The following is a 23,936-nucleotide window of genomic DNA, read 5'->3' as shown; positions in this document are numbered from 1 at the left end:
GCAGAATCAACATCTTGAAATTGATTTTGCTACTCTTGAGAATTTATGACATGAGCTAAAATTGCCAACTTGGTGGAAGACAGGCCTTTTTAATGTTGCAACATGTTTTCATCCCATAACTTTATTGCTTTGAGTGACCTGTTTTATGCAACCCAATCAGCTGAACAGAGAATTTATCATTCTTTCAATGCACTTTCAAAACACTATTTTATGATCCTAACATGATTATTGAGTTAAAAATTACTTGTATTTCTAAATGTCCAGCTGAAAATATCTGGCACTCTACTTAAATAGGAATTAAGCGCTCTTCAATCAGAGGAGCAGACTTGATTGCCATTAACTGAAATAGCCTTTTGTTATGTAAGACTGTACAGTAAGCATTGGTAACAATGACGTTCAATTGTGTGAAAACAACATATTTTTAGTGCAGAAGATGATATAGCTAGTGATATCAGAATATGATATGGTTGGTGAAACAGAATAACCTTATATTCAAAAAACAACGCCAAGTGACCCAAGAGAAAATGGGCTCTGGCAGGTGTTTCATAAGAGAAGCTTCAGACATGACTGTATGTAGAAAAAAGTACACTGGTAATATTTGTTTGGCCATTGGAAGATACTAACTTTGATCCTTGGTCATGATAGTTTCTTATTTTCTAGTATTCTTATAAAAATAAGCAGGGTTATTCCCTGAGCAATTCACGAAATACACACATCAAAATGTAAGCTGATACACACTGCATCTTCTTTGCCTCGTTCATTCACTTCTCTTTCCTTTTAAATCAAAGGCAGAAGGTGAGAGAAGAAAAATATATGTTATTGTCACTTACATAATAACTGAGGCTTGTACCAGGTAAATTTTAGTTCTTTGTTTTGCAATGCCTACTTCGGTTAGAAGAAAACCAGACATGCTAAATACTAATTCGTTCCATCAGATTGCAATGACCAGGTCCAGATTAGGTTGTTAGATGCTAAAATATGTTGAACATTTTTTCTGAATTGTAATTTAAATTTAAAAGGAGCATGATGTTTTAGTGTCATGCACCATAATGTGTAGGACAAACTCAAAAATAATAATAAAATAATCACTATGAAATGGCTTTTTTTCAAGTGAGTTTGAACACATATAAGGAAGGAATCAGCCTCTAGCACTTCTTCTGGCAATATATTTTGTGATTAACTGAAAAAAAAATGTTTTCTAGGGGAAAATAAAGATTGGGACAAAACATATCCTAATATAAATACAAAAATATAATTTCTTAAGGCAAATATTTATGATTTTCTTATTCCAGTCAAAAGCTGAGAAAACCCACCAGTTTATTTACTTTATTTATGGCAGCAATTTTATAAAGATGACGAGTTTTCTCAACAAAAGTAAGCTGTTCCAGTCTCTTGCATCTTCTGAACCACGAAAATACATGATGACTACAATTATTTTTATAGCTTCCAGGCACAAAGAAGTGTATAGTTTGTTTAGTGTATTTCACATGATAGGTTCTCCTTTTTTTCTGTCTTTGAACCATGTTGGGAAAGCAGCTTGATGGCAATCAATGTAGGAACTTCTCTAGGTAATTTGTTCTCTTTCTAAGCAAAGCTTCAGAATTATTTAAGAATATCTCAACAAAATACACTGAGTCATGTCAAAAAATATACTCAAAATTTTTGAAATGTCTACTCAGCATTTTGCAAATTCATAGTTCCTGGTATCATGGAATGGATTAGGATTCAACATCAGAAATTACTTCTGTTTTGAAGATGCTTCCCAGATATATTTACTTTTTTCCATCCCGAGGAAGTTCTGATTGCTACTTTTACAAAGACAGTCTAGAGTGCCCTGGTAATGACATTGGCCCTCAGCATTGGGAAGTCACCAGCCCCCATACCATATTCAGCAGTGGGCACATATTTAATTCCTTTTCCCTTTGTTCCTGAAATTCCTACGAAGTCCTGCTGTTACCCTGAAAATCCCTCACTACATTTTCCTAACCCCGCCCGTGCACACTTGATCAGGCTATTTGTCCTGAGTGACCTGTCCCTGGTTCTTTCTATTGAATACTTCAAATATCTTACTTCAACATTTTATCCTTGGGGCACTACTGCACTGTTGGACCCAGCCTTGGACAGCAGAGGGTCTGTCTTGGGGCACCTGGCACTGACTACATCAAACACAGGGAAAGTTTCTGGCAGTTTCTTACACCAGCCACTCTTTTTACTCCCCCTCCTACCAAAACCTTTCTGCACTAATCCAATACACACGGTTTCAGCACAAATTCAAAGACATTCCTAATGTTAATCAGTAGTACTAGTGTTTATACATTTTCCTTTGGCCCTGTTTGGGAGGAACATATCCATCTTTTCTGCTGTCTTGACTTTAACTGCCTGTGAATTTGTGTCTTGAAGCAGAAACCTGTGTTGTTTAAGGCCATTAGCCAGAAATATTGTGCAAGCACTCTGTTAGCAAATAATTTTAAATCTAATTTAAACAAAAGAGCGATCATATATGTGTTGTATTCATTAACAATGAATAATTACTTTCCACAAATATATTTACTCTAAAGAACTAATGACATAAAGTCATTTGAATTTGCATTTCAGAAAATGAAGCCCACTAGAAAGAAAATAAAGAAATGTAAGTAGTAATGCCAGGTTTATATTTTCAACTTAGAAAAAAAAAAAAAATCTGGAGTCCTGTTTTCAAAAAATGCTGGTCTGGGATATATGCAGTAATATTTTAGACCTCTTCAATGTGATCACCTTTGGCTCCATGTACAAGGTGGAAGGAAAGAGGCATTTCCTCCATACAGTTAATTTGACACTTTTAGGCACTCTAAAACCTCTGCATCTCTTCCCCAAATGTACAGAACACCTCTGTCACCTCTTAACATTGTAGATCTGCACACCAGGTATGAAGTATTAGTACTCAGGTATTGAAGTACCAATAAATACATCTGCAGCACTTTACCAGAGTACCTTTCTTGTCTCAAGCTTACTAGGGACAATGCTGATGCTTCCAATAAAGGCACTATCCCAAAAATACTGCCCCTGCTGACACAACTGGCCCTTGGGTAGAAAAATCTCAACTCAAAGACCACAAGATATTTATTCAGACTCTTACTGTGACTCTGACTGGTACTGAGGTGAAGGAAAGAGCTGGTAGAGAAATCCCAATTTTACGCTCAGTTTTGTAGACACCAGCTGTGAGAAGGGGTCTTAGCCTGCTGAGCCAGAGGGGCATTCTGGGGAAAATGAACAGCTGATCATAGTCTTGCTGCCTGTCTGCAATTCAGGAGGGGTCATGAGGCCTCTGACAGCTATCAGACAGCCTTCAGCTGTCATTTCCTCAGAAATACTTCACACCAATGCTCCACTTGTAAAACCCCAGGAGCAGCAGTGGTGTTTCAAAGAGAAACTGTGAGCTTAGACCCTGCTGCAGCTGATGTTAACCCAGCCTGCTCTGGGTCAAGGTTAATCCAGCCACTGAGCCTGTTGGACTGCTGTGTGATATAGCAATATCTATAGACAATTGATTTCTCTGGTGTCACAGCAATGTACACATCTGGTTCCTTTTGCAGCATTAGAACTTCCTTTATTTCTTTTGCCAAAGTGTGTTCTGACTTGTCAGAAGATGCTTTGATTTATAATCACCTTCCTGCTGCTGCCTGAGTGAATATATTGGGTGAATATATTTTTGATATATCTAGCAGTTCTCATTGGGATTCCTAGTGTGTGAGGAAGGGAAGGAAAATAGGAATGGTCCATGCTATGTCCAGGATAGCCCAAAAGTATTAGAGATTATGGTTCTTATCTGATGCTACTGTTCACCTGAATATGACCTGGAGTGTTATTTTTTATTACTAAGGAAAAACAAATAACAAGAAAAAGAAGGAAAGCAGGAACGAAAGAAAAACTATATGCAGTTTCTCTAGGTGGTTAATTCTTTTGCGTACTTGTGTATTTCTCCAGTCATGGCTGTTCTGAAACTAACTGCAAACTGTTTCATATTTCCTTAATGTGTCTTTAGAGTCCTTGCAATTGTAGTTAGGCAGAATATTTTTTTTTCTTTTTTTTTAATGGTACTGGATCATGTAGTCTATGTCCTCTCAAAATGTAGATAGGTTTCTTATTTTAAATGAATGATTTCTTATTTTAAATGAATCTACTTTAGATTTGTGAGTAATTGGTACTTATTTTTCATTCACAAACCCAAATATATTTTATTTAGATGTTTGAGGGGTTTTAGTCCATGAATCTACAAGTAAAATTGTTCTTAAGGAACCTAATAAGATTTTTGGAAAGTGAAGAAAATATTCCCCAAATACCTGTAAACCAGACTTGTAAATAATTTTGCAGTGCAGATACCAATGGCAGTCTTCATTACATTTCCTGGAAATTATTGCATCTGTGGCAATCGCATTAGGTTGTATTTATCATGTCTGGAGAAAACTGGGCTCCTTAGGGGAATTTTTCTGACCTATTGTAAACACACATAATACGACTAGATGAATCACACTGTAAAACTTTCTGCATTAGTCATCAAGTCATTACATAAGTTAATTCCACCTTTTTTTCTGTGGATTTGTAAACTTTATTTTATTTATCCTCTCGTCCAGGTTCAATTATAACTTAGAATGTCAGCACAAGGATTATTTACCTCTCTATGAAGATTTCTTTTTTCTCTTTGTCTTCTTCATTAATCTAGCTCTCAAGAATAGGGACCTGTCTTAACAGGCACAGCATGAATATCTCTAGACTTCTCTGCAACTAAGTTCTCAGACTGGGTGCTAGATCTAAAGAATATTTGCCCTTGTTCCTTTTAGTGTAATGGTGCTCAGAGCTGGATGAGGAAGAACTTAGATGTCTTACATTGTAAACCTTCAGGATTTAAATTCCTTCCTTCATGTTTTAAATTATTTTAGTATATGCAGTATTAAAGTTTTATATAAGAAATCTGGAATACTATTCTTTCTTTCAGGCTTGCCAAAAAAGCTTAAACATAAAACAGGTGGTCAGAGGGATAAGTTCATGTTTAATCAGGACAAGTTCATGTCGTAATGACATAGCCCTGAAAATGTTCGATGCAAGGTTGGATGGAACCCCAAGTTACTTGGTCTAGAGGGTGTCATCCCTGCACTTGGCAGGCGGGTGGAACTAGATGATCTCTAATATCCCTTCCAGCCCAAACCATCCTATGATTCTGCTCTGTGAATATTTTATGCCATCTTTCCTTCTTTTTTCTTTTCTTTCTGTTTTTCTTTATTGGCATTGACAATCGGAATAGAGATTTACCTGTCTGCCTTACATTCAGATCCTGTGTCTGATGCTGAGTTTTCTTGACAGTCTGCTTAGGAAGCGAAGGAGCAGAGCATGCACTGCAGCTGAGTGAGACTGTTGGTGTTGGTCCTCAGGTCTCATTTCCCACACACACAGGCTTAACCTGGCAGATGTATTTCTTAGGGGAATACTAATGTTAACAGAGAATAATTTAGGTTTCAATTTAAGCCATCTTGAGCTTTCCATACATTTGCTGGGGGGAATTACTTTTGCAAATCCTCCGAGTGGATTTATAACCAAATGAGTGTTTGGTTTCACATTACTGCATGCTGAGAGGGAAGGCTGTCATGGGAACAAATATCTGTGCTAAATTTTCACATCCTTCAACCTAAAAAGGTGGGAAGATTAAACATTAGCTCCTGTGTTCTCAAAGAAAGAAGGAAGGGAGAAAACGTTTTGTGGACTGATGTAACTTAAAATACTGCAATGCATACATAATGTCCAGAGCAGTTGTGGATGTCCCATGATGCTTCACCTCTCTCAGCCCCTAAATTATTAGGCTAGCCCAGAGACACGAGGCCTTGAGGGGAGGAACATCAGGAAATGGGCAAAAATTCAAAAGAGGCTCTTACCCTGATGTGGTTGTCCAGCTTCTTTATTCCATGAGTTCCTGGGTGGAAGAGGGGGAGAAAGAGAGCAAACAGGAAATGTTAGAGGCTTATCTAGGCTCTGGACAAGGAGGGCTTCTCTAGCTGTCTGCCAACCCCATCAGGGCAGGAGGGAGGGGACCTGGCTTATCTGATCAGAGCTACAGGGGTCCCTGGAAATGGGGAAAAGCATAGCCCGAGCACACTGTAACAGTCCCATCCCTGGAAGTGTTCAAGGCCAGTTTGGTGGGGCTCTGAGAAACTTGGTGAAGTGGAATGTGTCCCAGCCCATGGCAATGATTTGGAACTAAATGATCTTTATGGTCCTCTCCAACCCAAACCATTCTAGGATTCTACAGTACTATGGTGAAGGATAGAGAAATATGTATTTTTTTCTGTGTTATAGGCACAGTGAAAGCCTGAATAATTATACATGTTACTAGACATAGAAAACACTATATAAGCTCTTGACATTAAGTACTAAAATGAACTGACAGGATGCAGCTGATCTCTGTATCTCATATTGTGCTTGTCTAAGGGAGAGCTACAGCAGAGCCTGTAAAATAAGAATGGCATTTGACATCCCATCGCTTTACAAATGCAGCATGAAAGAGTCTCCTGTTTAGACCTTACTGTGGGCAGAAAGACAGCAGAGGACATGAGATGATGTCACCTTGGGAGTCCTCAGACTTCAGAATTTCCTACCAGGAGTCATAACAAATATTCTGTGATATTTTCAGGTACTTTGTTTGAAGTCCAGTAAGGATGTACTCAATTTTGCCACTGTCCAGCAAGCTGGTTTCAGTGTTCCCACCTGAAACTGAATAGTAAGATACTTTTGAAAAAAGAATAAACAGGCACAGTGAAACTACATGTGTCATATATATATTTCCTGGAAAACAGTTAAATACATAAAGGCAAAGACTGAATAAATCATTATTTTTCGTGGAACTTCTGCAGTTATCTCTATTTTAATCTTTTTTTGACAGAAAGTGTACAAACTGTCTTTTGAAACTAAACAAGGGAATTTCCCTATAACATCTTTGTTTGGAATTCTTTCCCTTTTCCTATAATACTGAAGGTTTTCCTTACTTTCTGGTCTCAGCAGGAAAAGAATTGGCCACAGGAAAGAGCTGAATGCTATAGTGTATTTATGTTGCAAAGCTAAATTTGAGTTGCTCTCTGGAAGACATCTTTTTCTCCAGACCAAAATCATCTTAGTCTCCACAATATAGACTTATTTTTAAAAACATTAAATTTAACTTTGATTCATCATACCATAAATTATACTCAAATTTGAAGTGGGAATTTGTTATCAGTCCTACGTACTTAGGCTTTATAAAAGTTGGTTTTTTTGCAAAAATCCCTCACACCATTAAAGGATCAGATCCTTTTATTTCAGGAGCAGACTGTGCCTGTATTCAATAATATTCACAGGTTTTCTTCTGCCAGCAAGCCTTGTATGCTGCACATGCTGTAGCATTATGCATCTTGTTCCATGGACTTTTTAGATCAAATGGAAAATAAAATCTGTCTGTTGCTGTCTGTGTTGCTTAACTTCTTTGAACAATAGGGACACAGTGTCTGTTGTGGTGATGCTAGAATCAAGAAGGGTATGATTGATTATGAAAAGAAGAAGCAATTTTTTATGTAATGCCTTAAGAGCTCTTGCTGTTAATGCTGGAATATTTGTGTCCTTGCATAATAAACCTGAAAGTTATATGGCTTAAGAAATGGTTATCACCTCATAAACAGGAAGCACCCTCAAGGTATCATCTACTATAGGCAATCTGATCACAAAAATCTGTGTTCCAGCTTTGCAGCAGTACTACATCAGTTCTTTTATGGCATCATTATGTTAAATGTTTTTAATGCAGGAATATTTCAGAATAATAGCAAACTATTTTCTGTTTCACTGCAGTTTCATTCAGGTCCATTAACATGTGAACATGAAATAGAAACAGAGATTAAATGACTTGTCTAAGGTCACAGTGATCTACTGGGTTAGATGTGGGAACAGTGACAGAAAACACCTGACATCTGATATTGGTTTTGATTTGCTGTAGGACCTCAAAAACATCACCTGTACGAGGTCACTTATGAGAGTTATTAGAGCAAATGTGAACATGTATATCTAAGCTGCTTGCTTGATCTATTATAAATATTCAACATTGAAAGTATAAAGGAAAGGTAAAACGTGATAGCCCATTTTCACCCAAAGCAATAAACATCAGTACAAGTTGCCAAGATATTGTTAATCTGAATCTAATGTTTATATATTATATAATGTGTACACCTTAAATTCGTGCTTGGTTTTCTTACCATCATTTTGTGTAAAAGTACTGATCTGTATCATATAACCTAATATTTTGTAACCTAGGACAGCTTCAGTAGTGCACCACACTGCTGCTTTAATGCAGATATTCTTGAAGCACTGGAAGGGGCAGAGCTGGCCAGGGCATCTCTGCACCTTTAACCCCTCAGTGTATCTGCACTGCTGTCTGTAGTGAATGGGGATGCAACAGAGACTTAGCGTGCACAGTGCTACTGAAGGACACTAATGGCACAACACAGAGCATCTCTGTGGTCTCTGCACTGCTTAGAACCAGCGAATCACAGAATGGTTTGGTTTGGAAGGGACTTCAAAGACCGCCTAGTTCCAATCACCCCGCCATGGGCAGGGACACCTTCCACTAGAGCAGGCTGCTCCAAGCCCATTCTAAGGGGGTGCTGCTCCAAGCCCCAAACACTTTCAGGGATGGGGCACCCACAGCCTCTCTGGGCAGCCTGTGCCAGAGTCTCATCACTCTCACAGGAAAGAATTTCTTCCTAAAGCTAATGTAAACCTAGTCTCCTTCAGCTTACAGCCGTTCCGTGTGCTATCACCACATTTCCTTGAGAAAAGCCCCTCTCAAATTATCTTTTAGGTCCCCTTTATGTACTGGCATTCTGCTAGGAGGTCTCCCTGAAGCCTTCTCTTTCCAGGCTGAACAAACTGCAGTTCTAGTGACACTGTAACTGTTAGCATGCATCAGACTTTCTACCTGAGAGGAGCAGTACCTCTCATTATTTTCCTGTCAGCAGTAAGACAGCAGGAAGGGAATTTATTTTCCCCAAGCCATCATTTTGTCTTGAATCTTTTCCGCAGGTTCTTCTTTTTGAAGGAACTATGGCTCAGACTGACTGTTTACATTGTTTCTATCTTCTAGATTCCGCAGATTGCAGAGTTAAACAATAGTATTTTGCTGCAGTACTTATGGCTGTTCAAGAGTAAGAGAAAAAAAAAAAAAAAAAAAAAAAAAAAAAAAAAAAGAGCTGGTGTCCTGGCATTGGGGTGGAAAGGTAGAAGGTTCTCACTCAGTGGTAAACAAAGCTGCTCAGCTTTGCTTGTCAGCATGCTGACATTCTGAAAAATATCAACTTCTCTATTTAGATGTCTGCAAATGTGAGTGCCACATGCAGGTCTCTTGCTGTTCAGACTTCAAAAACTGATTTCATGGGTCTTTTCTCTATATTTGAGGTCATCCATATGAGAATAAGAAGCATGACAGCTGCTAACAGCAAAGAATACAAATGATAATCAGAGCTGATAATCACCTGTCATATATAAAAAAAAAAGAAGAATAAAAATGACCAAAAAAAACTCCTCAAAAATACCAGAAGCATGAGTAGTTTGACTAACATTGTGAGTAAGGCAATTGTTTTCTATTTGCTGAATATATTCAATGTTAGAATTTATTTTCAGAGGGGTATGCAACTAATGAAGAAGGGAAAGGGAAAGGAAAAGGAAAATTTGGACAAAGAAGGAAAGCAAAACCATTTATATATTTTTCTATTTTCAGCAGTTAATTGTATTTAAAAAAAAAAAGCTTAGTATTAAACTACTCTACAATTTTGAATACATGTGATTTTCCATTAATTTCACTGGTATTTCCCTTTGCATGTGTGGTTTGGTGCAAGGATAATATAAAAAGTTTGGGCCAGGTTTTGTCCTTTAACACAAGTCGCCCTTTTCCTCGAGTATAGTCATGTGATGTATGTATGTAAAGCCTTTAAAAAGTGCTTACTCCTATGTCATTAAATCTAATGGTCCAGAACTTCTTAACTCCACATTTCTTATATATAGTGACACTGGCTTAGTTTCTTAGCTGTTTTGTATTTCCATTCCTGAAATACCTGGTTAAATCTCTTCTTCCTTTGTTGTATTACCATCATCTATACACACATCATCTGAGAGGATGTCCAACAATATGTAAATACTATTTTTGTCTTAATTATTTTCAAATTCCTAGTTCAGGAGAGTCATGCTAGGATTTCTGTGCAATTTTCTCCCAAGCTTGGCTATTAATATTCCATTGTAGATCAGCACATGATTTTCCTTTTGAATCACTCTACTTCCATTCATTGAGGACTGTACAAACGTATAAATTGATACTGCTGAGCTTTTTAGATTTAGCCATCTGCTGGAAAAAAGGTTAATAGGTTTGGTTGCCTGGTGATACTATTCCAGTTCAAGTCTGTCAGATGTCTAATCATGTGTCTCAGCAGATGATATTGCCCATGATATTGCTCATAGCAGGTTTTTTCTATCTTCTAAAGTTCTATAAAGTTTGAAAAAAGAGGCTGTCCTATCACCAAATGCATGATGAGAGCTGTGATTTTAAGAATCAGATTAAATAATATATATATATTTATATATATAATTTAATATAGAACATTAAAATAATACATATAATACATATGTGAATACACTTATATTTTATATAAAATTATTTAAGCATAAGCTTTTATGGTGACTCTGACATTAAATGAATCATTAGACAAAGGTAGGCATATACGTTGTTTCAGGAATATACTCAGCTATTAAAGAAAAAAAAGAAAAATGCTTGGGGTTTTCTTAGATTTAGAGAGGTGATAGCTATATGTGGTTAAATTTGCCTTCCAAATGTGCCAACCAGGTGTTTGCCCACTTGAAAACTACTCCAATGACTGTGGTAGAGTGGCTGATTTGCTGAAGTACAAGAGTACTCAATTGGTCTCTTCAGTTAAGAGCTCAGTTTCCTTGAATTTTGCTTTTTTGTTTACATCACCAAAAAATGATTTTTACAATTGTTTTTAAGTCACCTATCCTGTGTGTGGGTGGATATAGATGTATGTGATATCTGCCTTGGCCAACACTGCATGGAATATGCAAAGGATATGCTTATTTGGCTAATGGGTCAAAATTTACATCTGATGAGAACTCCAGATTAGTTTTCTCTGTAGATGTGATACCACATGGTCACATACACACACATTTCTTCTAAGTCAAGTCTGTACTACAGAAATGACAAAAAGCACATTAATTTTACAGTTGTGGTGTTCATCTATGATGGGGAGATGAAGGACATGAACATCATTTTCAAAAGTATACTAGACCACAAATAAAAGCTAAGATAATACTGACATGTCTGAATACTTGAAAAACATAGGAAAAAACAAAACAAAACCAAGAGCTTTATGAGGTAATAATATATAGGGATTTAAAATTAAGAGGATTCCAGGCAAACAGTCATCTTCATTGCCTTGAGTTTGCCCCTTAGAGTGTGTATTAATTGCTCCTTCCTATCAAACTTCACAGTATTAAAATCGGATCAAAGCTGGATTTCATTGTATTTGAAGCATTCATAGTAATTATTATTCCAAGGTAATTTGGTCTTTTAAGGTAGTTGCTTAATCTTTCCACCTTTCAAGTGAAACTCCTAGCCAATTACACTGATAGGTAGATCAGCTCTGATTTACTTAATCAGTTTGTTATTTTCTTCGTATTTATCTGCTGCAGCTTATAGTTCCAGGCTATTAATCCATGTTAAGGATGTGTTGTGAAAAAGAGAGATTTCCTTGAACCCCTAGTGCTTGATTAGTCTGTCAGCCCTCAGGAAAGACGAGATCCTTGTATGCCATCAGCATCCCGTTATGGGGAGCCTTCACTGACCAGTCCTCTGGATCAGAGGGTGACTTGACAGACTTGTTCAGGGACACAGAGCAACAGCATAAAGGGAGACCTCTCAGGGGCTCTTCCCACTTTGTGACCCCTCTGTGGGTCTTCCCACTCTTTTCAAGTATGTTACTGCTGCCAGCAATGTCCAGCACCTTGAAGGACTCACACCAACAGTTTACAGAATAATGCTCTTTATTAACAAAAAATTGTGATGGGTTCAGTTTCAAGAATTATCAGGGATAGTATCTCACTGCAAAAAGATATTCAAAGCAATGCACAGACAATCTCTAATCCCCAGTTAAAGTATTCAGTACTGACGGAGTGTGGTTTTTACCCAATAGGTGTCCCCTGGGGACAAGGCAGGTTCAGCCTATTGAATGATCCCTGAAATATTGATTAAGTCTTTCCTAAATTCTCCCCATTCCTAGCTTACTTTAATACTATTTCTTTATGTTTAGGTGGAGCTTGAGTGACTCAGTCATTCTGTTACTGATGTTCACAAAAGGCTGAATGTGCATCTTCAAGTTCACTGTGTTTGGGCACATTTTTCGTTGTGCTTTCTTTTTCTGTGGAGCATGACAAAAAAAGGCAGGAGCAGGCTGGATTTGGAGGATCTATAGGAATAAAAAAACTATATTCCTTAAAGTAAAAGAGGTTTTTCTTTTTTTGTTTCCTCCCTCCCCCAACTATTTATAGGAAGGTGTAAGTGAGAGATGATGATAAATTCTTTGTGAATTTCACCAGTCATTCCACCAAAAAGAAAAAAAAAAAAGTGGAAAAATACCTGGAAAAAAGCCCTTTTCTTTCTTTGGCAGCTTGTCAGTGTGGGCTAGTTTTTAAATCTCTGCTGGAGCCTTTTAGGAGAATTACCTTATCTCTAATGGCAGCTGCCACTTTGCCTAAATCTAAGCTTACTGCTTTGTATTTTCTGCTTTCTCATTTGTGCTGCTATTCTCATTATACATCCCCTAAGGGCTACAGACGTAGAAAATAATATAACATAGCAACATAACAGGACATAACAGAACATAGCATGACATAACAAAACATAAGGAAGAAGAAAAATCTAATAGGAACAGAAAGAGTAGTTTAATCTTTACAGAAGTTGTTCAGTGAAGTGTATGGTTTGGAAACAGATAATTAGAGCAGCACACCCATGTGACAGGGTTAGATTGCGTTATTTCTGAAAAATTCCATTCTCCCCAATAATCAGTAGGTTTTTGATACTGTGTAAAGAATATGGTACCTGGATAGCAGCATTACCAAAAGGTACAATAGGCCAGACTAGTACTACTTTATTTTTCTACCTTTTTCTTTCCTTTCCAGTGTGTTGTAGTCTGTTCAGACTTTGGGGATTTAAATTGATTTTCCTGGCAGCTTTTTCTGTAGCTTTTCATTGTTCAAATCATGATAAGCTTTGCTCCCAGCACCAGTGGAAAAAGAAAATGAAATATAGGCATTTGCAGGCTGAGAACTCTCATAGGTGTCTATACCCTCAATCTCTAACATCAGTAATGTGCTGGATACATTACAACAATAAGACAATAGAATGTACAACATGAGGGGAAATCCTGTGAAATTCTGAGGACAGGCACTGGGTGTGTGGGTTTGGTTTTGTTTATTTTTTATGTGTTTATTTAACACTCAGTATAATGTGGCATGAACTTATGAGAGTTTCTTTTTTTTATATCAGCACTGGTGTGAACATACTCACCCTAAATAAGGACAACTGTCCTCACAAAAGGAAGAACAGTTTTTAATTGCATTGTTTCCTAACCAGAGAGAGACAAAGGTGTACTGAAGTGAGTTTCTAACTTGCTTGCATGGATCCAATTCCATTTAAATCAGTGCTGAAACTCCCACTGAGCTGAGTCATACAGGGTCTTGCCAAAAGTCCTCTGTCATCCTAGATTAGAGAACACACAACTTCAGTGAAACCAGTTTTGAGTCCTGGGAGAGCTGGCACTAATTACATAACAGTGAATTTTCAGTACTTTGCAGATGATTAGCTCTGTTTTTTGTGTTCAGCAAAGTCAAAGTAAGGCTGTGCAAAGAGCAAACTGGAAAAATGAGGAGGGTTCTACACTCAACACCCCCAAGGATATTATCTTCAGTGGCACTAACGTGGCCTGATTAACATTATGACAGAAGTTGTTAAATCGGATTGGGAAAGTCGTCTGTATGGCATATCTTGTTCATTCTCATACTGCCTTCTGATTTTTACTCTTTTCCCTGTATATCATACAAGCAGATTAGATAAAGAGAAATGGCTTTGAGCTTTGCCAGAAACTGGAAACCACTAATTAACAGCTACTTAGAGTTAAGAAGTTGTACCATTTAATTAATGATATTTATGGCACCATGGAATTAATGAAAATAACCACTTTTTCCTCATTTTTCTGCACAGATAAATTTTCTGTATTTTTCTGAGTCTGAAGAAAATTTTACACTAAGAAATATATTATTTTACCCTTTTGTGTTCAAACTGTAAAATTGTGAGATAAATATGGGGTTTGGCTAATTATTTTAGTTTTAACATATTTCCCCCCAAATTTCTACAATAGATAAACATTTCATGCAATATATAAAGTGCTTTAGCATAAAAAGCAGTGGTAAAAAATGCACAATAAAACACATTGTAGCTCTCTGCCAGTGCAGCTTGCTGTTGAGAGTATGGGAATAGCACTCACATGGTGCCAAAACATAGTGTTTGTCACACTGAAGACCATAGATCTGTTTCTGACCAAGAGATGAAGCATCTGTCAGGCTTCATGCTGAGATAATTCCTGCAACTTGCAGTCCAATTCAGCATTTTTTTGGTTTCCAGTAGCACTTTTGACCGCTGCAATTACAAAATCAAGACCAAATAAAGCCTAGTGCAGCTGTTTATCCTTATATTGTGTTTCTTTGGTGTAGATTCAACTCTGAGCAAATGTGTCAATGACTTGAAGATAAATTTAAACCTTTCTGAGAGAAACAAAACAAAACAAAATAACTTCATTTTCTCTAAAGAAGTAATTTTTGAGAAAGATTTAAATGATACAAAAGAAAACCATAGGCCTGCAGTAAGATAGCCCATCTGTAAGTTTAACCATTTTTCTAAGATAATTATTTTCATAATTCTTTATGGAAATACAACTTAAAGTGGATGAAAGAAAGTTTAATTTCATGAGTGTCTTTGAGAACATGAGCTAGCAACACCAGCAAGATGTTCAGAAACTCTGTCAGCAACTAGTATCCAAGAATTTGGGTAGCTTTTTGCCAAGACCTTGTATCTAAGCAATAGAGTAAACAGGGGAAAAAATTATTTCCTAAGACCTTTCTTTCCTTTTATCTGGATAGCAATTATATTGATATTTTATCATTAACACATTATGGTTTTGATGATTGGCCTTTTTTCCCTTGATTCAGAGAAAACAGGTCAATAGATTGTACATTGGGATTTGTTTAACTTCTGCGTGGTTTCTTCTGCTGATGTTAAAGTTTAATAAGTTTCTTTCATGCAGTATCTAAGGTTAGCTAGTCCTTCACTGGCTTTATGAAAATGAACCAAATGTCTCCTTGGATGCATAGGCAAATATCAGAAGGAAACATATTAGGCAAAGTGACTCCCAGTCTTCTGCCAGATGCAACCCTACCATCATTGCCAAGATGAAGTAGTGCTACAATGAGTTTGATTCATAAGGAAAGAGTATTTGAGTGTATCTGTGAGAGATTAATGTGACAAGCAAAGGATATTTCCAAAAAATAATAGTTTATTTTGGCTGAAGACACAGACTTGCAATGAATTAATGTCTTGGAAATGTTTCTGGATACAGATGCTGCTCTCTCATATAGCAACATATATGATTAAGACATCTGTCAGGTTACAAAATTACTTCCTTCTACTGGATGCTAGCCTGGCCCAAGCCATAAATACCGAAATTTCCAGCCATGTGAGCTTCAGCAATACTGGATTTAAGCATCAAGTACCTGCAGAATCTAGTAAACAACCTTGAAGAACCTACTTCTACTACAAAATTTCCAGCCAGCCAAAGCTCTAGGAAGAAAACTGTGATAAAAAAGTCTACTTATCCAACAAATGGAATTTTTTTTCATTTACACATAGACACATTTTTAATACAAATATGACAGTACTTTAGTGGGAGAGTTGAGGAGGAAGTAAAAATATAAGTGGTATTTCTTTGGCCTGCATTCAAGCGGGCATAAGGGTATAAATAATTAAAAAAAATAAAAGATTTATATCACTCCACTATACAAACAGAAGAGAAATGACAGCTGCCTCATTACAATCCCTTAGCAGGCAGATAGGACATATTACTGAATAAAAGAGCTGATAAGAAATATAAATCTACTTACATGTATAAGAAAGAGTAATCACAACAAATTTTGTTCCAACACAAGAATTTCCTTGTAAAAGACATTTCCACATGATTGTTTCAAAAATTTCTGACAGATGCCACTTGTCATCTGGAAAATAGCAGAAATACCTTAAAAGTCTTGCAAATTTTTATCATGTTATTACCCTAACACTTTTATTCCTGTCTTTAATATTTCTGCTTGGAAGGATTGTCCAACCTAGCATATTAAACAACACCAATGATTTAAAAGAACAGTTACACCTTTAAGCTCTACTAGTTAAGCTGTAGTTCTTTACTAAACGAAATAGCTCACACATAAATAATGCAACACAGACTTAGGAAAAAAAATCTCAAGGGACCAAATTAAATAACAGTAAAGGTATCCATGTCAGATATGACTTTTGACATCTACATGGCCAAAGTTTTTTCTTTGGAAATAATTACAGAGCAATTGAAAATATTAAATACACTATTATAAGAGGATTGCTTTTAATGCCATTTAAATACAGTTTTATTTTTTTTCTTCTCTCTTCTAGCAATTTTCTAAGTATAAATGGTTGTATTTCCAGGACTCATTTCCCTGTAGGAATTTTTTTCCCTTCACAGAATTTTAGATTGTGGTAGTTTCTTCAGTAAGCTTCAAAAGTCTGCCTCTCTGCCTGTAATTAGTTAATATTTCTAAAGAGCTTTAAGAGATAAAAGGCTATATAAATGCTAAGTGTTGCCATTTCTTTTTGCAGAGGTAAATCAGATTCTCTGTTATAATGAGGAAGGCCATACCTCATCATCTTGGCTGATTATAGAACTTACGAGAACAGATTGCCCATAACCATTGCATACCCCTCTTTCCCATTTTGAAAATTATATTGCTCACAGCTTGACTTCTTAAAAGGTAGAATTATAATAGTTTTAATGTGTTTGGAATAGAATATCAACTAAGACTGGTTGCTCTGAAGAATTCCGCTCAGGTTTATTGTCGAACCAGTCAAACTAACTTCAAAACAAAAATGAAAAGCAAAACAAAACAAAAAAAAAACCCCAATAAAAGTCTGGATAATATGTTCTTGGAGGTTTTTTTTATTTGGCATATTATGTTTTTGGGGGCTTTTGAGTTATTTTGTATTAATCCCTTGAAAGGTACATTACAAGACTGAATTAAGTTTCCTATTTCAGCCTGTCTGCATCTGCTATGTGGATTAATAAGGCATTCATTTCCATGGATGTTGTTCTGGAATCATTCTCACCCTTTCTTCTCAAGCACAGAAGAAAATAGTTTATTTCTCACATATCAAATATAATTTTACGGCAATAATGGTGAAAGAAATAGCAGGAAGAGAGGAAAAGAGACTATCTCAGCTGTTTAAGAAATAACAAAGTGGATCTGGAAAGATTTTATTGAAAATGTCAACTTTATCTCCAGTTTATCTCCTCCCAACTTATTTAAATATCCTGACTAAAAACATTTCCGCTTGAGCTACTGTGAGATTGGAAGTTCACTATGCATGCCTCCTTTTAGCTGTTATTTACTGGACATGATTATGTTAGTATGACTTCTTGAAAAGAAATTGCAAACATAAAGACATAAAGTGAAGGAACTAACTATGAACAGGTGAGGAAGAAATTTTTTATAATTATGAGATGAACTTCAACTTTTGAAAACCTGAAAAAAAAAAGTAAAAAAAAAAAAGTAAAAACTATTCTTGCACTATACTTCTGCTCTCACAAGTGATATTTCATTATATGATTCTTATGTATTTTAACACCAAATAAATGTCTGATTCTTGGTTTAGATGAATCTGGATGCCCAAGAAACCAAGTGCAAAAAAAAACCCAAAGCCAAAACAAAACCAAAAAGCAGTCTTCAAACTCTCACATTTAAAAAAAGGAATTAAAAACAGAATACTTTTTGAGCAGTTTGTAAAACATGAATGTAAGATTTCTACTAAATTTTGTTTTCAGTGTTCAGAATTCTTTTTTGTTATAATCATTCATACCAGCTGTGAATTGATTCTTAAATAAGCTTCCTTGAGCTATTAGTCATTGATGCCTCATTAGGATTGTAAATACTGCTTTGTAGTATTCACAAATGCCATCCTTGCTTGGCATGTGAGGGTTTAGCCAAGCAGTTTGTTATTTTTATTTATATTTCCAAGACTGAAGATAAAAAAAATTTAACCAGATGCAATTCTGCCTTCAAAAGTTTCTGAAAATAGGAGTCATCATGCTTTAAGGGCTAATAATATTGCTTCAGGATTCCTTCTCTTTTCCTCTGGAGTGAGAGGTACAAGCGAATAAAAATCAATGGGAATTTAATTTAGCAAGATGAGCATTAAGTATTTTATATGTTTTTTCGGTTCATTGTTCACATTTTTAACAAAGTTGTTCTTTTTTACTTTTGTTTGCCCCTAGTGACTCAAGGTGATGTGAGATCATGACTTTCAAAAAATCTGAAAAAATAATTGCAATATTTTAAGTTAATTTTTTTTAAGAAAATAGATTTCATGGGGTTATTGGTTCAGACCTTTTGTTTATTAGTTGTTTTTTTAAAGAGATGTCAGAAACAAAATCACTTCCCAATTAACTGTAACACTGAGAAGTGCCAAGCTTGGGATGTGGAACTAACATGGCTGAGCCAATTCAGTGACTACAGTGAATCTGTGTGAAGGAACAAAGAATAACAGTAATTATTACAGGCAAGATTTTTTTTTTTTTTTTGATTTCTGATTGATATTTTTCTTGATTTTTTTACAATTTTTGATTGTAAAAAAAATGAAAGGGAAGAAGAAACTTTGTGGAGCCAACTTACCATCAGTCATATCAATTCCTAAAAGGTGCTGCATGTTTCATCCACAGCTGAAACTAGTTTATAAAATGGATGATTAGATTTTCATGTGACTGTGAGACCTGGACTGTTTCGTTATGCCAGCTCTGTAAATTTCCTAGTAAAATCTGCAGGAAGTGGCAATGCTATCCAAGACTTCATAATCCTTTGCATCTGGAAAATCCCCACCACTGTCAGCATGGCCAAACCACAGAAAGTTTTAGACAAATTAAGCCAATACTGTCTATTAGTAAAGAGACCAGTGCTCTCAGTTTTGGGCAAATTGCTGTTATTTTTTATTTCTATTATTATGACACTCTGTCATTATTGATATTAAAAGAACAAGGAACATGTGCAAAAGTAAACCACATGCTGTCTCAGCTAGCCAAGAAAATATATACCAGATGGGAAATGATGAGACAAGCCATTAGGATGTATCAGCCCGTCATGGAACAAATGCCTCAGGACTTACTTGCTAAACCCATAGTACTGACAACACATGGGATTAAGGTGTCCACCTGTGAAACTCTGTGAAAATCACAGCTGCCCTGTGCTTCTACAAAAAGTGTAGTCCTGGATTCAAGGTGACTAGAAGTAATAAGGTGAATAGTTTCTTTTCGAAAACTGTAAGACTTGGAGCATCGTTCACTCAAGACCTTACAACATTTGTGTGAGTAAAAATAAAAAAATAAATTATAAGGAAAGCATGGTGAAACAACCTTCCCAGCCTGAGTTAGTAGCTGAGAGATTTGATGTACTGATGCTCCCCTTTTCAAAGCTGTGCAGCATCTAATATTTTACAGATGTTGGGACTGTCAGAATGCAGGAGTTAATTTCAGCAAGGAGTGTGAAGAGGAGAGACACTACTCACAGCCTGAGATCATGCAAAGTAGCTCTTTTCTCCAGTGCTCGCAGCTTAGTTTTAGTTACCTGACAGGTCATGCTTTACCCTATTTCTCATAAACCAAAAGAAAATCGACCTCTGCCTTGTCACGCTTAATAGGGTAAAATCACCCTTAAATTGATCTAAATCTAATAGACACAAAGTCACACTCTTATCCCCCTTCAGATTTTACCTGAAGTAGAGTAAGTATTAAACCCACAATTTTATAGATTTTCCCAGTAGCTCCAGTTTAAAACATGCTGTTGTGCTAATCTGGCAGTGTGTAGGCATACAGTTTATTTCTGTACTGAGATTTTTATAGGACCTACCTGTCTCCCACCCTTGTAAAAAAAACAAAACCAACAACTGTGAAAATCAGAAAAAAAAAATCACAGAAATGCAAATATTTAAGTAGTAACGGAAGTGTTACAAAATTCTGATATAAAAGAACAACGATTAATAAAACAGTAAATTTAGTGTATCATTGAAAGTTGTTGTACATATTATTTGGGATACTCATAGATGTATTCCTGAAACTGCCCTTCTAGGTTATTCCCATTCTTTAGATTTGTCAAGAGTTCTGGGATTCTGTGATTATCTGCGAATGACTTGAATATATAATTTCCTTACTTTTATTGCAGCGTATTTACGAACAATAGCTATACTCCATTTATTTCCCAGTAGGAATATTTTTTAGTAAGAGACTACTTCTGATTGATGAAAGCAGAATGAAAAATAATTTAAATATTGCTTTTTAACCAAGTAATTTTTCTTAGTCTCTTTACTTATTTGAAATATGCTTTCAGCTAAAATGAGTCCACTGAGGGCTGTGCGGGCTATATCTGGTAAAATAATATCTGAGTCTGAATGTTTATCTCTTCCTAGGTAGCTGACAATGATTATCCATTTATCCACTTCCAGATTTTTTCTGAATTCCAAGAAATATACAGTAAAGATGAGAACAAACCTCGTGAGAGTATAGACCAGACCCCTTACAGGTTAGTGAGCATCACTATGTATGTGAGCCTCTAAAAAAAGATCCTAGCCACAAATCCTATCTTTGCATAATGTCTTTCTTATACTTCAGTTTAACTGTTGAAATGAATTTTTGTTTATTCTTCTAGCTTGTGTTAGTCCAAATTCAATTCATTAATAATTTAATTTCAGAAAGCTTCTCAAACCAAATGAAACATATATAAAATTTTATACTAAAAAGTCAGAAAGCAAAACCAATTGAATTCATCATTTTCAGAAAAAAGGCTGCTAAGTAAAATTTGGGAGCCACAAGTAATATTTGAGAGTCACAAGAAAAATTTGAGAGTCACTTTATAACTGAGAGGAGGTTAAGGAGTCTGCTATAATGATGCAATTTTATATTAGAGGTGTATTATGTCAGTGAAAGTGTTTCATTATGAGGTGGGGATAAAGTCCTCTCTTACTGACTGGATGTAGGACTATCATAATTTATTTCTGTGTATGAAATTTCATTTTGACATTTTCTTTGCATTGTAGTTTACCATGTAAAAATAATATTCCAAGTGATATGCAGCTATTTTAAAAGTTCTGAGAGAAAACTACATACTCAGTTCAATATAAATAACTCTTCTCCCCTACCCCCTCATTATTTCAATAGAAAATTTAGAGATTCCATTCTAAAATAGCCTGAATAGTTAAAGAATATAATATGGTACTTCATATAGAAATAGGATTTTTTAAACTTTGGGGGAAAAAAAGAAAATTCAGGGAGCAATTTAAAAAAAAACTTCGTAAAATTAGATGCATATTTTTTAGCAGTTATTATATTTCATTTTCTGATGCTGCCATATCAGTCAGTTAAAATAAATTTGTCTAGGAAATTGCAAGTTGTACTTTTCCTAGTAGGCCATAAACCTGGAGATTGGTTTGCAGTAGAATACCTGCACTAAGAGCCATCTGAACAACCTACAGATAGATCAGAGCTGCTCACTCAGGTTGGCTTTAAAGTCCAAGGACAGGGGCAACTACTTTGAAAGTATCTCATTCAAAACAGGCAGCCAAAAGTGGTGAGATGGATCACATTATGAACGTGACTCCTCATTCCCACTGACTACAAGGAAACAGGACAATGGATTATTTTATCTTTAGATATGTGCTTCATAGACTTGCACACTGAGATAAAGCAATTCCATTCTGATGAGAAAGCAGTTAACCATGTTCAAGCCAAACAAGCCCTAGCCCATTTGGTGGCCCAGCACCTTTGTTTCTGCTAGCCACTACCTGTACACCATTTCACAGCATCCCTCCTAGTCTCATCAAAACAGGATTTCAGCCACAAAAAAGAAAATAAAATGTTTTTAGTTACTTTGTGCATTTCCAAATAATGAATCCCAGTGTGTATGTCTACAATTTTTACTCAATATTTTTTCACTGTTTAAGGCATTCATTTTGTAATTCTGTTTTTCCACTGGTGAAGGAAAATTTGAAAATTAGATCAGGCTCATGTTTGCATATAAAAGAGAAAAGGAAGAGAAAAGGAAGAGAAAAGGAAGGTAAGACACCCTTGTAACTCCTCCCCTGTGACTAATATCAATATTTCCACTGGGATTGCAAGAAAATGCTATAGTGCAGGACTGGAATATTCATTTGAAAGATAAGTAGCAGAAAGTATTGACATTACAGCTAGAACTAGTATTTGGGAATGTGCAAAGCCCATGTAAATCAGGAAAGCACACACTGTTTAAGGGAGGAAAAGGATTTGGCATCAGGGGAGAAAAAGCTGGAAGAGGAGAAGCTTTTTTGCTGCAGTCTGACTGCAATCATGATAGAAAAATATAGGAGCATACATCTTACCAGGACTTGCCCATGTCTTGATGTGGAGATGAGTTGAGCTATAGCAAAGGTGGGAAACTGATTTTTTTTTTTAAATTGATTTATGAGTATTCTGGAATGTCTGAGTGACATTTTGAGTATGTCTGAGTACATTAGTGGCAAGTAGTGCATCTATAACCCCAAAGCACTTTGAGGTAGAGGTATCACTTTGATGAATCATCATTGATTCATCTCACAAGCTGGATGCACCTGAAGACCTATGATTGCAGTTACCCAGAAAATAACCAGGCTGGATCTAATCAGGAAACTACTAATTATTAAATCAGAAAGGTTCTCAGAGTGGTGGTGGATATCTCCCATCCATGAAAATGGAGCATGTTGGACAGGGCTCCAAGCAACTTGACCTAGTTGAACATGTCCCTGCCTATGGTAGGGAATCTGGAATACACAACCTTTAGAGATTTCTTTCATGGGGGAAGCACCTTCAGTGCAGGTTCTTTGGTGAGCAGCTGCAGTTTGAGCTGCAGTTTGAGCTCTGGGTTGCAGAAGCCCAATCCAAAGACAGTGAAGAGCCAGCCCTTCACACAGCAAGGGGCACCACCCAAGTGACTGCACACTCGCAGACACCAAAGCAGCTGAGGACTCCACACTGTCCTGAGGTAGACTGAGTGGATAGAATCCCACAGTTTCCTTTGTTGTCTATTCAGAGGCAACAACTTGAGCTGTTATTTTATTGAGTTATTGCACCAAGATTAAATTGTTGTAAGAATCTGGACATCTGGAACTCTACTATGGGAAATCTGGGGTCAAGAACCATCTTGAAACCTGCTCTTGATACCATGTCTGAGAGTGAGTGTGGAGTGTGTAAGCTCAAAGAGGCTTCAGTTCCAACTCAGGTGGTAAAAGTGTGACTGTCAGAGTGGCTCCTGGGTGGTCAGACAGGGGAGTTTCCTTAACACCGTTTAACCCAAACCATTCTATGATTCTGTGATCCAGTTTTCATATATATATATTTTTTGACCTGTCTTGTTTCTGCTTCAAAGTTCATAATTCAAATATGATTCTTAAGTTAGGAACTGACTGTGAGTCCAAGTTACATTAAAATACAATTTCAAACCTTGGACTCACATTTTCTCAAGAGAAAAAGACCTCAACACTAATCCTA

General features: G+C 36.3%; 1 protein-coding gene across 8 annotated transcripts in view; it reads left to right on the top strand.

The window, feature by feature from the left end:
• TENM4 (teneurin transmembrane protein 4) overlaps positions 1–23,936 on the top strand; it is a 1,541,819-nt gene that overhangs the window by 563,568 nt on the left and 954,315 nt on the right. The window contains exon 5 of one of the 8 annotated variants that reach the window (XM_077781305.1): positions 20,885–20,961. The exons of the other annotated variants lie outside the window; for them this stretch is intronic. The gene's annotated coding sequence lies outside the window, so the exon portion shown is untranslated. The remainder of the gene's footprint in view (positions 1–20,884; positions 20,962–23,936) is intronic. 8 annotated transcript variants of the gene reach the window in all.

This window comes from Lonchura striata, chromosome 2, assembly GCF_046129695.1.
Source record: "Lonchura striata isolate bLonStr1 chromosome 2, bLonStr1.mat, whole genome shotgun sequence".
Classification (NCBI taxonomy): domain Eukaryota; kingdom Metazoa; phylum Chordata; class Aves; order Passeriformes; family Estrildidae; genus Lonchura; species Lonchura striata.
This window is presented reverse-complemented; position numbering and strand designations above follow the sequence as displayed.